The sequence below is a fragment of the Vigna unguiculata genome, chromosome 10 (assembly GCF_004118075.2).
Source record: "Vigna unguiculata cultivar IT97K-499-35 chromosome 10, ASM411807v1, whole genome shotgun sequence".
Lineage (NCBI taxonomy): Eukaryota > Viridiplantae > Streptophyta > Magnoliopsida > Fabales > Fabaceae > Vigna > Vigna unguiculata.
In genome coordinates, this window is record NC_040288.1 from 1,153,732 (window position 1) to 1,167,032 (window position 13,301).

The following is a 13,301-nucleotide window of genomic DNA, read 5'->3' on the forward strand; positions in this document are numbered from 1 at the left end:
GACGCCTACATCAAAAATATTTATAATAACAATCCTTTATAAAAGTTATGGAAGAACATGGCGATATTGATATTTAACATGTTTTTACTCAAAATAATAAAAATTACTCATGGATAACATTATTTTAGTTTACCAACTAAACATATCACAATTTGTAAATTCAAGTAAATAAAAGGTTTAAATACTGATTTTTTTCTACTATTCGTTTAGTTTTTTTTTTTTCAATTTGGTTTTATTATTCTTTTTTTACTCAATTTGATATTAATATTTGTCAATTTTATTCAATTTCATCCTTTTTATTAATCCCGTCAAAATAGTTAACAGATTGTGAACAATAACTGCCAAGTGTTATTTTGTGATTTTTTTAAAATTTTAAATTTTTTTATTTAAAATAAATGTCCACATGTCAAGCTAATATCATGTCACGTGTCATTTTGTGATTTTTTAAAAATTTTTTAATTAATTTTTTTTATTTCAAAAAAAATGTTCGGGTGTCAAATCAATATCATGCCAATATTCAATTTAGTTCTATTATTCGTTATTTTTGTTCAATTTAGCCCTAATTTTTTAAAAATTGAGCAATTTTGTCCCTCTTCAAATGGAGACAAAATTTAATTTTTATATAAATGTTAGACTGATATTCTTATTAAAATTCATATTTTTATTAAATATTTTTAATTTAGAGTTAGTGTTGATATAAAATTAAAACAAAAAATTTAAAAGTAAAGAATAACACCATTAAATTTAAAATTTTAAGAGGTTAAAAATACTTAATATTATTTTTAATTTTAATATTTTATATTATTTTAAACCTCTTAAAATTTTAAATTAATGGTGTTATTGCTTACTTTGAAATTTTCGTTTTAATTTTAAACCAAACTCTAAATATAAATAAAAAATATTTAATAAAAATATGAATTTTAATAAGAATATCAATCTAATATTTATATAAAAAATTAAATTTTCTCTCAATTTGAAAAAGGACAAAATTGTTCAATTTCCAAAAAAATTAGGTCCAAATTGAACCAAATTAGCGAATAGAATGATCAAATTGAATATAAAAAACTGACCCTGATACATGACATAATATTGACTTAACACGTGAACATTTTTCTTAAATAATTTTTTTATATTAAAAAAAATCAAAAAAATCAAAAAAGGACACATGGCATGATATTAGCTTGACACGTGGACATTTTTTAAAATAAAAAATTATTTCTAAAAAAAAATTTTAAAATCACAAAATTACACGTAGCAGTTACTTTTTACAATCCATAAATTATTTTAACGATGTTAGCAAAAATGATCAAATTAAATAAAATTGACAAATATTATGACCAAATTGAACAAAAAAAAAGAATAGTATGACCAAATTGAAAAAACTGAATAAATACCAAGACCAAATCATTATTTAAACCTAAATAAAATGAGTAAAACAACAATCATTTAATCTTAGTAACCAGAATAGATTTGCTTATGTAAAATTTAAGTTAAACCGAAAGAAAATGATATTATCACTCCCATTCTTTTACTCACATCCTTTAGTTTTTTATTTGACTTAGTGTGGATCATTGATTGATATATCATTACTTTTTTTTAAAGAATCAATAATCTACACTAAGCCACGTCAGAGAATAAAATATAAGAGTCAAAATATGGGAGTCATGCTATAATTTTTGTAAATTGAATATATAATTGCTATATAACCTCAGTCGGAGGAATATTTTTGAAAGGGAAAAATCGAGAGAAGAGACATGATATTTTGGTGTTTGTATTATTAGGAATGAAAGATAAAAAATATCACGTCAATGACATCAGATTTATGAGACTGGAAAATTGTTAGGTTTATAAGGATGTGGTATCACTTGGAGATACAAAACTAATGAGACCTGAGCCCAACCACATAAGGCATTTACACCACTATCAACCGAAAATCTTAAAGCAATAGATTTATGGGTCTTTATCCTTATATAGTGCTCTATTTTATCATTTTTAACCAGTGAGACTTAAACTCACACTTGAATTCCTAACAAAAATTGGGAAACAAGTTTTCGTTGTTAAGGAAAATTATATGAAAATAAGAGATGTTAAGTGAATTGTCAGATGAATTGGAAAAGTTAACCTACCTGCTTGCAACCTAGGTTTTCTTTTACATTTCATATCACATTTTAAACTCTACATGTGGTTATATAAGATAGAAAAATGAACTAAGATTTAATTAGTTTTTTTAGTTTACGAAGAGAATTCATCGATGTTTAAAAATTTTAATTTTTTATTAATAAAAAATAAATATATCAAATAATAAAATATTCATGTAATAAAAATTATATTTAGTATACACTTATTTAGAATAAGATAATTAAATTGTCTCGATTCTTACATAAAATAAAAATAAAGAAATTGTAATTTAACACCTTTACGTACTAATATATGTATAATATATGTATGTCCCGATAGAGTCATGATATATTTATTATGTTCCGTCAGATCTCCATAAATAAAAATGGACAATTTATCAAATTAAAATTACTTTTCAAGTATTAAAATATTATTTAATAGGTGAAACGAGATAATTTATACCTTTGATATTTAATAACATTTTTTTAAATTCATTATATTAGAATCGATATTTTTTTCATCATAATTATTGTGAAAAAAAATATTTTCCATTCTTGATCAATTTATTTGCGAAAATATATGTATAGTTCAAATGTAAAATGAACCACACATTAAATTGGGTCAAATTCTAACTGTTCAAATGTTAAAATGGGTTATTTATGTTGGTTTATGCTTATCTCGCTTTTGATCTATCAAATTTAAGTTGGGTTGGGTTAGTCTGACGTCAGAAAACGAGTTATAAAATTGAACCCGTCTTGTCATTGGACAGGTCAGGGGCCTCACAGGCTAACCTGCCATTTCTTCATTTCCGATGACTTTGTTCTTCTACATTATCATTGACCTTCATTTTCTCCGTCACTAGATGCAAGAGATCCACTATCTTCATCTCTACAAATTATAAGATTTCTGCATCAATATAGGTGAACATCTTCTTCATCTTTATAGTAAGAACCTAACTTACTATGCAAAAACCCCAACCCACAAAATCATCACAACCAAAAAAAACACCAATGTACAAAATCCCAACCCACAAAATCATCACAACCAGATTAAGAAACCCCAATCACTAAGATATGAAAAAAACCAAATTACAACCAAATAAAAAAACCCCAATCGAGAAACCCTCAAACCCCCACATGAGAAACCCCAATCACAATCATTGTGTAGAGAACGAAAAACAAAATCAGAGACTTTGTCGATGTTCCTCTCAGCTCAAACAAACGTGCGGATCTTCCTCCTTCCAGATCTAGTTGCATCAATAACAAGGAGTCACCAATGCGTCACCGATGACCTTGTGCCCTCTTGGGACCAAGAGCCTTTCCAAGACGATGAAGGTGTGATGGTTTGAAATGTGATAATGGAATGGGGTTTACCTATTTGTGTGGGTGTTTGTTTTTCTTGTTAGGTGCGCGATGAATATGTTGGATGTAGAGAAGATGAAATTGAATGATGATGAAACTGTAATAGATGGAGAAGAAGATGATAAAGATGAGAATGAGAGATTGTGGATAGTCTTGAGTGAACAAGAAAATGGAGAAAATGATGGAAGAGATGAATAGAGATGATGATTGAGGAAATAAAGTTCTAGATAAAACATGTTTGGGTTAGCATGTAAAAACTCACCTATTGGCCCGTTAGGTTGCCAGCTTTGTCAGGCCGGAATGTAGAGATGTCAAAATGGGTTTGAACCCGTGAGCCAACCCGGCTCACCACGGGTTCGAGCCGGGTTGGGTTGAAAAAAATTCAACTTTTTCAAAAGTGGGTTGAACTCAACCCGGCTCACTTAACCCACGGGTTAAACGGGTTCGAGCCGGGTTAAAGGTGGGTTGGCCCACTTAACCCACCAACATTTTTTTACAATTCTTTTTTAATTTTTTTAATTTAATTTATTTATTTTTTATTTTTTTAGTAATTATTTACTACTCCTATTATATTTGTTCACAATTTCATATTTTTAAATGCTAGTTTGTTGCTTAATTATATTTGAATAGTTTGAATGTTTAATTAATTTGATTGTCAAGTTATATATATATATATATATATATATATATATATATATATATATATATATGTTGATACTTTAATCTTTAACTATAATCTTTATAGTAAATTACTCAAGTAACCGTCTTATAAACATTTTTTCTAAATTAGCATGAAAAAAATGTATATTTTTTTATTTATATTTTGTTGAATAGAATGACAGAAAATTTGTAATATTAGTCATGCTTTCTTAGACTAATGGATACTTTCTTGAAAATAATTCTTCATATATTGGTGGTGAGCATGATCAAAACATTGGTTCTTGATTTTACTATGATTGTTATTTCATGGGTTACTTAAAAATTTATTTAAATATTTGAATACTAAAAAAAAAAATTAGGTGGGTTGGTGAGTCAACCCACTTAACCCACCAACCCGTGGTGGGTTGAGCCGGGTTACAAAATTCCTGGCTCACTAGAAAGTGAGCCGGGTTGGGTTCACTCATTTTCAACCCGGCTCGTGGTGAGCCAACCCGTGTGAGCCGGGTTGGCTCACTTTGACATGTCTACCGGAATGTAATGGGTTTGCAGGTTGAATGACCACAATTTTAAATGTTTTAGTGGATTTTTTGAATATAGGCTTAATTAGTCGGATGATCCCACTTCGGTGGAAGTATGTCAATTTGTTCATCGCTTTTAAAAACGTTTCAATTGCGTCACAACTTTTAAAAAAATGTCTTAATTAGGTCATTTAAAAAAAACTAATGGTGTTAATCGTGCTATGTATCAATTTATGGTTTTTTTTATTTTATTTTTTTTTTGAAAAAACAAACTTTGTCATATCTCAAGTCCTTTGGCGTGAATTGTCAATGCCATGTGCCAAGACAATGACATGTGTCAATGTTACTACCAAATGTCATTGTCTTGTTTTCAATTTAGTTCTCACATATGTCTCTTTGTTCTGATTTAGTCTTAACATATATTTTTTATTTCAATTTAATCTCATTTTTTTCAAAATATATTCTCTCTCTTAAATTTGAAACCAAATTTATTATTTGTAAAAATGTTATATTGATATTTTTTATTGAAAAAGTCTTACAAAATTAAGTATTAAAATTTAGTGGTAAAAGTAAAGATTAATAAAACATAAGTTAACAATTAAGAAAAATGTAATATGTTAAAACGTCATTTTCAATAAAAAAATATCAGTAAAACATTTATCTAAATAATAAATTTGGTCTCAAATTTAAGAGAGATATGATATTGCACTATTTTGAAAAGAAAAATTGGGATTAAATTGAATAAAAAAGGCATATGTGGGAACTAAATTAAATCAAGGAGACATATGTGGGACTAAATTAAAATCAAGATAATGAATCTTGGCACGACACTCACACATGACACTGCCTTGCCACTTGGCACTGATAGTGCCATATGTTACATCAGAGATTTGACACATGACAAAAAAAATTCAAAAAAAAATTAAATAAATAATTAAAAAAAAATAAAAAACCTTAGATTGACAAATGACACAACATTAGTATTTTTTTGTTTTGAAAAGGACCGAGACAATTTTTCAAAAGTTGAGACGCAATTGAAACGTTTTTAAAAACAGGGACCAAATTGACACATTTGCACCAAAGTGGGGACCATCCGATTAATTACGCCTATATCCAAACAATCTACTAAAACATTTAAAATCGTGTATTATATATATGACTCTTTCATTAATTGCTAGACTTCTTGTTTCTTCACTTAATGCTTGCATTGATTTAGCCATCTATTGCATGATTTTTGGTTCATTGAGTGTGGAAATATCTTTTGAAACCTAGATTTGGAATAAGAAAACTCAATGGAGCTTGTACCTAGGCATGGGGCTTGACCCATTGGTTGTCTTAAACCTTAGTGCATAAAGCAAATTTGCTTACTAAAAGTTCAAGGAATTGACTTTTAATAGGGAAATTTAGGCTCAATCCATTAAGGAATTAGGGTTTGAGTAAAATTATGGGTTGACATTAGCATATTAATGAAGGGGATGTTAAATTGTAGTTGCATGAGTGCATAGTTGGTGAATTCTAACCCCGGCAATATCAAGTCATTTCATTTCTAATCTTTTCCATTCACTAAGTGCCTTTAACTTCCAAAGTTCAATTTTAATTATTTATGCAAAATTTAATTTCATACAAAAAACCCAAATTATGAATTTATTCATTAGTTTAAATTAGTCACTAATTACGCAAATATTTAGTATACACGAGTCTCTTGGGAAACGATATCTCGGTCTTACCGGTTACTACTTGCGTGACTTGGTACACTTGCCAAAGTCATAACAAGTTTTTGGCGCCGTTGCCAGGGACCTGTGTCTAATACTAGACTTTTGTGTGATTTTTGACTTATTTAGATTAAATTCTTTTGTTCATATTTATTGCTTTCGGTTTACTTATAGATACACATTATTTGGGCTAACTTGCAGTTCGAACTATTTTTTGTGGTTGTTCTATAGTTTATGCAGGGTAGGATCCGTACAAGGAGGACTGCATCTTCAGAACCACTCCTTGTTGATCCCGAGATAGAGAAAACTGTCCGCAGAAACAATAGTGCCACAAGGAGAAGACGAGCTCAAGCACAACAAGTTGCCCATCACTCTTCTACTTCAGACACTCTTCCGTCTACTTCTCAGAATCTTGACTCTTTTCCAGAAGAAGAAATGGCTGAAAATCCTAATGGGGATGGTAGAGGTCGTGAAAGACGCACTTTGGAAGATTATGCAGCATTCACAGGCCATATCAACTTCAACAGTATTGCTAGGCCAAACGTCAATGCCAGCAACATGGAGATGAAGCCCGCTCTCATTCATCTGGTGTAGAGTAATCAGTTCAACGGCCTGTCTCATGAGAATCCCTACACTCATCTGACCACATTCTTGGAGATATGCAATACTGTGAAGATCCATCAAGTTCCTGATGAAGCTATACGACTGAGTCTCTTCCCGTTCTCTCTAGCAGGACCCGCAAAAGCCTGGCTGAATTCTTTTCCTGAAAATAGCCTCACCAACTGGGATGATGTGGTTGCAAAGTTCTTGAGCAAATATTTTCCCCAGTCCAAGGTTAATAAGGGAAAACAGGAAATCTCGGCATTTCAACAGGATATGGATGAGTCTTTAGGCCAAGCTTGGGATAGATTCAAAGGACTGCTGAGGAAAACTCCCATTCATGGGTTTGATCAACCTACACAGCTCACTCTTTTCTTGGCAGGACTTAAATCCCAGTCAAAGCTGATGTTAGATGCCTCTGCCGGTAGGAGTATCAAGTGGAAGACGCTAGAGGAAGCATATGAGTTAATAGAGATCATGGCAGCTAATGATAATGAAGCCTATACTGAGAGAGCCCATTCTCAAAAGAAGGGTATTCTAGAGCTTCAATCTCAAGATGCTCTATTGGCTCAAAACAAGATTATGACTCAGTAGCTGGAGACCCTCATGAAGAAATTGTCACAACTTCCTCAAGAGCTTCAAAATGCCTTTATAGCTCAACTCCAACAAGTGCAAAGTTATGAGTTATGTGGAGGAAACCATACCAATGGGCAATGTGCTATGTCAAGCACATCTCAAAAGGAAGTTAGTTATATGGGCAACCAAGGTCGATCAGGGAACTATAATCAAGGATGGAGACCTCACCAAAACATGGGCCAAGCAGGACCTTCCAATAGGCCCCCACATCAACAAACTTACCAACATCCTTCTTTGTCTGATAGAACATCCAAGCTTGAAGACATGATGCATCAATTCTTGCAAATGTCAATTCAGAATCAGAAGAACACCAATGCCTCAATTAAAAACTTGGAGGTGCAAGTGGGGCAATAGGCCAAGCAAGTGGCGAATCAACAAAGTAGTTCATTTTCTGCCAACACCGAAGCCAATCCCAAAGAGCAATGCAAAGCGGTGGTCACAAGAAGTGGTAAAGAAGTGGGGTTGAATGCTAAAGGAAGTGATGAAGCCAAAGCCAAGCCCAATGACAGAGGAGAAGAAAAAGATGAGAAAGAGATAGATGAAGAAATTGTTGTAGAAGAGGAAGAGAATAAGAGTGAAAATAGAGAAAATGAGAAAAATAAAGAAGTGGCATTAAAACCACCACCAGTGAAAACTCTCCCATATCCTCTCAAGCCTTCAAAAAAGACAAAGAAAGGCAATTTGCAAGGTTTTTGGACATTTTTAAGAGGCTTCAAATCAATATTCCCTTCTCAGAAGCCTTGGAGCAAATGCCAACCTATGCAAAGTTTATGAAGGAAATCCTCATAAAGAAGAGAAGATTTATTGAAGAGGAAACCATAGAACTAGAGGCTGGATGCAGTGCCATCATTCAGAAGATGTTGCCTCCAAAGTTTAAGGATCCTGGCAGCTTTACACTTCCAGTCACAATTGGGAGCCTAGCTGTGGGGAAAGCCTTACTTGATTTGGGTGCTAGCATCAACTTGATGCCTCTTTCTATGCTCAAGAAGATTGGAGAGTTGGAAATCAAGCTCACTCGAATGACATTGCAACTGGCGGATAGGTCAATCAAATACCCTCACGGAGTAGTGGAGGATGTGCTGGTCAAAGTTGACAAGTTTCTATTCCCAGTGGACTTTGTTATAATGGAGATGGAGGAGGATGTTGAAGTTCCTCTCATATTGGGGAGTCCATTTATGAAGACTGCAAGAGTGTTAATTGATGTTGATGATGACAAACTCACTGTGAGAGTTCAAGATGAAGAAGTAAACTTCAATGTCTTTGAAGCCATGTCTCACCCAAAAGATATTGGAGGATGCTTCAGAGTTGATATGCTTAATGAAGTGCTCATGAGCTCCAAGAAAGATCTACACGCCTCATCCCCTCTAGAGAAAGCTCTAATTGATGCATTTGAGACTCTCAATGATGAGGAGGAGAAAGAGATTGATGAGTGCTTCGCCAATCTTGATGCTTTGAAGGAGATCCCTCCTCATGAGGCGAAGATGGAAGATTTGAAGGGTGAGAATGAAGTCACGAAGCCAAAAGTGGAGTTGAAGATGTTGCCCCAACATTTGAAGTATGTGTTTCTTGAAGGGGGTAGCAACAAACCTGTGATTATCAGTAACTCTTTATCACCCTCAGAAGAAAAAAAGTTGATTGAGGTGCTAAGAGTCAACTCAGGAGCCATTGGTTGGTCCATATCTGATCTGAAGGGAATCAGTCCCTCCTACTGCATGCATAGAATCTTCATGGAGGAGGATTTCAAGCTAGTGGCACAACCTCAGAGAAGGTTAAATCCTGTGATGAAGGAGGAGGTGAGAAAGGAGGTTTTGAAACTCCTAGATGCTGGAATTATCTACCCAATTTCTGATAGTGCATGGGTGAGTCCAGTGCAAGTGGTTCCCAAGAAAGGCGACATGACAGTGGTTCGTAATGATAAGAATGAGTTGATACCCACACGAACCGTGACCGGTTGGAGGATGTGCATAGATTATAGAAAGCTGAACAAGGCCATAAGGAAGGATCACTTCCCTCTTTCTTTCATGGATCAAATGTTAGAGAGATTGGCGGGTCAAGCTTTCTATTACTTTTTGGATGGCTATTCTGGTTATAACCAGATCGTGGTGGACCCTAAAGACCAAGAGAAGACCGCCTTCACTTGCCCTTTTGGTATCTATGCCTACAGAAAGATGTCATTTGGGCTTTGCAATGCACCAACCACATTTCAACGATGCATGTTGGCTATTTTCTCCGACCTTGTAGAGAAGTGCATAGAGGTCTTCATGGATGACTTCTCGGTGTTTGGAAGTTCATTCGATCTTTGCTTGGCAAATTTGGAAGTTGTGCTCAAGAAATGTGTTGAAACCAATCTCATTCTCAATTGGGAGAAATGCCATTTCATGATGACTGAAGGGATTGTCTTGGGCCACAAAATATCTTCCAAGGGCATTGAAGTGGACAAAGCAAAGGTGGATGTCATTGAGAAACTCCCACCACCAACAAATGTGAAGGGAATCCGGAGCTTTCTTGGACATGCGGGTTTCTACCGACGCTTCATCAAGGATTTATCCAAGATAGCCAAGCCATTGAGCAACTTGCTCAACAAGGATATTTCCTTTAATTTTGATGTTGAATGTTTAAATGCTTTCAATCTTTTGAAAACTAGCCTAGTCTCCGCACCCATAATCATTGCACCTAATTGGGAACTTGATTTTGAACTTATATGTGATGCAAGTGATTATGCGGTTGGAGCTGTTTTGGGGCAAAGAAAGAATAAAATTTTTCATTCCATACACTATGCTAGTAAAGTCCTTAATGAACATCAAGTGAATTATGCAACTACTGAAAAGGAGTTACTAGCAATAGTGTATGCCTTGGAAAAATTTCATTCTTACCTCATTGGTTCTAGAGTAGTTGTTTACACTGATCATGCTGCAATCAGATACTTGCTTACTAAACCTGATTCTAAACCTAGACTCATTAGGTGGATTTTGTTGTTGCAGGAATTTAATCTTGAGATTAAAGACAAGAAGGGTTGTGAAAATCAAGTGGCAGACCATCTGCTAAGATTGGTGAATGAAGAGATGACCACACTGGAGCAGGAAGTGTTAGAAGAATTCCCTGATGAAAAGCTGCTCCTAGTATCTAATAGACCTTGATTTGCAGAAATGGCAAACTTTAAGGCTGCTCAAGTTGTTCCTGAGGATATGAGTTGGCATCAGCAACAGAAGCTGTTCAGGGAAGCAAAATACTATGTGTGGGATGATCCTCATCTTTTCAAGATTGGGGCAGACAATCTGTTGAGGAGATGTGTGTCTGAAGAGGAGGCAAGAGATATCTTGTGGCACTGCCACAATTCACCCTATGGAGGATACTACAGTGGAGAAAGAACAGCTGCAAAGTTCTACAATCTGGGTTCTATTGGCCGAGCATTTTCAAGGATTCTCATGCATATGAAAAACACTGTGACAAGTGCCAAAGAACAGGGAGTATCTCCAAAAGGAATGAAATGCCTTTGCAGAACATACTGGAGGTGGAAGTGTTCGATTGTTGGGGTATTGATTTCATTGGCCCCTTGCCTTCCTCATTTTCTAAGGAGTATATCTTGTTGGTTGTGGACTATGTCAGCAAATGGGTGGAAGCTATTGTCACACCCACAAATGATGCTAAGACAGTCATCAAGTTTCTTAAGAAGAACATATTCTTCAAATTTGGTGTCCCAAGAGTCTTGATAACTGATGGAGGTTCTCACTTTTGCAACGCTCAGTTGAAGAAAGTCTTGGAGCACTACAATGTCAGACATAGAGTTGCCTCTCCCTACCATCCTCAGTCAAATGGACAAGCAGAGGTGTCAAATAGAGAAATTAAGAGGATCCTTGAGAAGACAACTTCTTCTTCAAGAAAGGATTGGTCTATCAAGTTAGACGATGCTCTGTGGGCCTACAGGACTGCATTCAAGACTCCAATTGGGTTGACTCCATTCCAATTGGTATATGGGAAGGCTTGTCATCTTCCGGTGGAGTTGGAGCACAAGGCCTATTGGGCCATGAAGTTCTTGAACTTTGATCCATCCTTGTCAGGGGAGAAGAGAAAGTTACAACTTCATGAGTTGGGAGAGATGCGACTCAATGCCTATGAGTCCTCCAAGAGCTATAAAGAGAAAGTGAAGGCCTGTCATGATAGGAAGTTGGTAAAAAGAGATTTCAAACCCGGTCAACAAGTGCTTCTGTTCAACTCAAGATTCAAATTATTCCTAGGGAAGTTGAAATCCAAGTGGTTAGGCCCATTTACCATCAAAGAGGTGAAAGCTTATGGGGCAATTGAAATTGAAGACCCTTCCTCACAAAGGAGTTGGGTAGTGAATGGCCAAAGGCTCAAACCTTATTTGGGTGGTGAAGTTTTGAGGATGACCACCGTCATGTACCTCAGTGAAGCCTAGAGTCCTTATCCGCCTGGCTCGTGACGTTAAACAAGCGCTTCCTGGGAGGCAACCCAGCGCTCTAAACTCATTTTGGTTTTTAATTTTCGTTTTCAATTAAGTATGATGTTTATATGCATGTGTGAATTATGTTAGTATGATTGTTGTGTTGTTGAGATGTTGAACTTTGTGTTAAATTTGCATATGTGAACATGTGGTAGCATAACTTTGAGTGTTGTCATGCATAGTTAATTTTAGGATGTGATAGCATGTGCTTGTTGTTGCATTTTGAATTGAGTTCAACATTTATGCATCATAGAATGTGGTAGTGAAAGTGGTTGTTTGTGAGAATAGTAGTAGCATAGTTGTGTAGTGAAATCATGTCTTAAATTAAGTTGTGCATTTGTTAAGTGAATTGAATGTTTTGCTTGAGTGTGAATGCTTGGTTTGAAGTTGAAAAGCTTGAAAAAGTACGTGTGCAAGAGTGAAAGGTTGGTGGGAGCACAATAGAGTCAAAACCAACCCAACCATAGCCTAAAAACACAATAATCTCCACCACTGCAGTAGTCGCCTGACGCTACACTCCCTCCCGCCAGGCGATATATGAAAATTTGACCCCTGGAATCACTGCAGAAGCAAGCCGCCTAGCGGCTCCCTAGTGCCCGCCTGGGGCCACACTAGAAAAATAGCTCCAGTGGCATTTTACTGGTATACCGCCTAACGGCTCGTGACCTACCGTCAAGCAGTAGCGCTGCGCGAACTGATTTGGGCTTTTTAATTGTGTTTCAGCTAGCCCACTCCCTCACAATTCAAAACCTAAACCTCGCTTGGCGCCGCTGCTCCTTGCTCTCACTTCTACCAAATCCCTAACTCTATTTCCCAATCTCTCTCAAATTCAAACCTGATTCCAACTCCCCTTCTCGTGCCACTCACTCACAACTCACTCTCTCCAGGCGAAACGCTGCTCCAACCCTTTCCACGCACCAACCCACACTTCACGTCTCATCCAATCTCACTTCTTCCAGCACTCACTCAAGCATTCCACTCAAGTAAAACATCTTTCTTGTGCTCTCCTCGTTTTGGCATTTTTTATTCTTGTTTTGTAACTCCATTGTTGATGCATTAGTTTAGGGTTTACTTTGCTTTGATTCTTCTTGTTGTTGCTGATGTGTGTGTTTACATTCCCTGGTTTACTGTGCTTTCGTGTTGCCATTGGATAATGCTTGATGTTTGTGCCTTGTTTTTTCTGTCCATCCATGGTTGCCCTGTTGTGTACCGCCTGGCGGTGGCCATTTTGGCC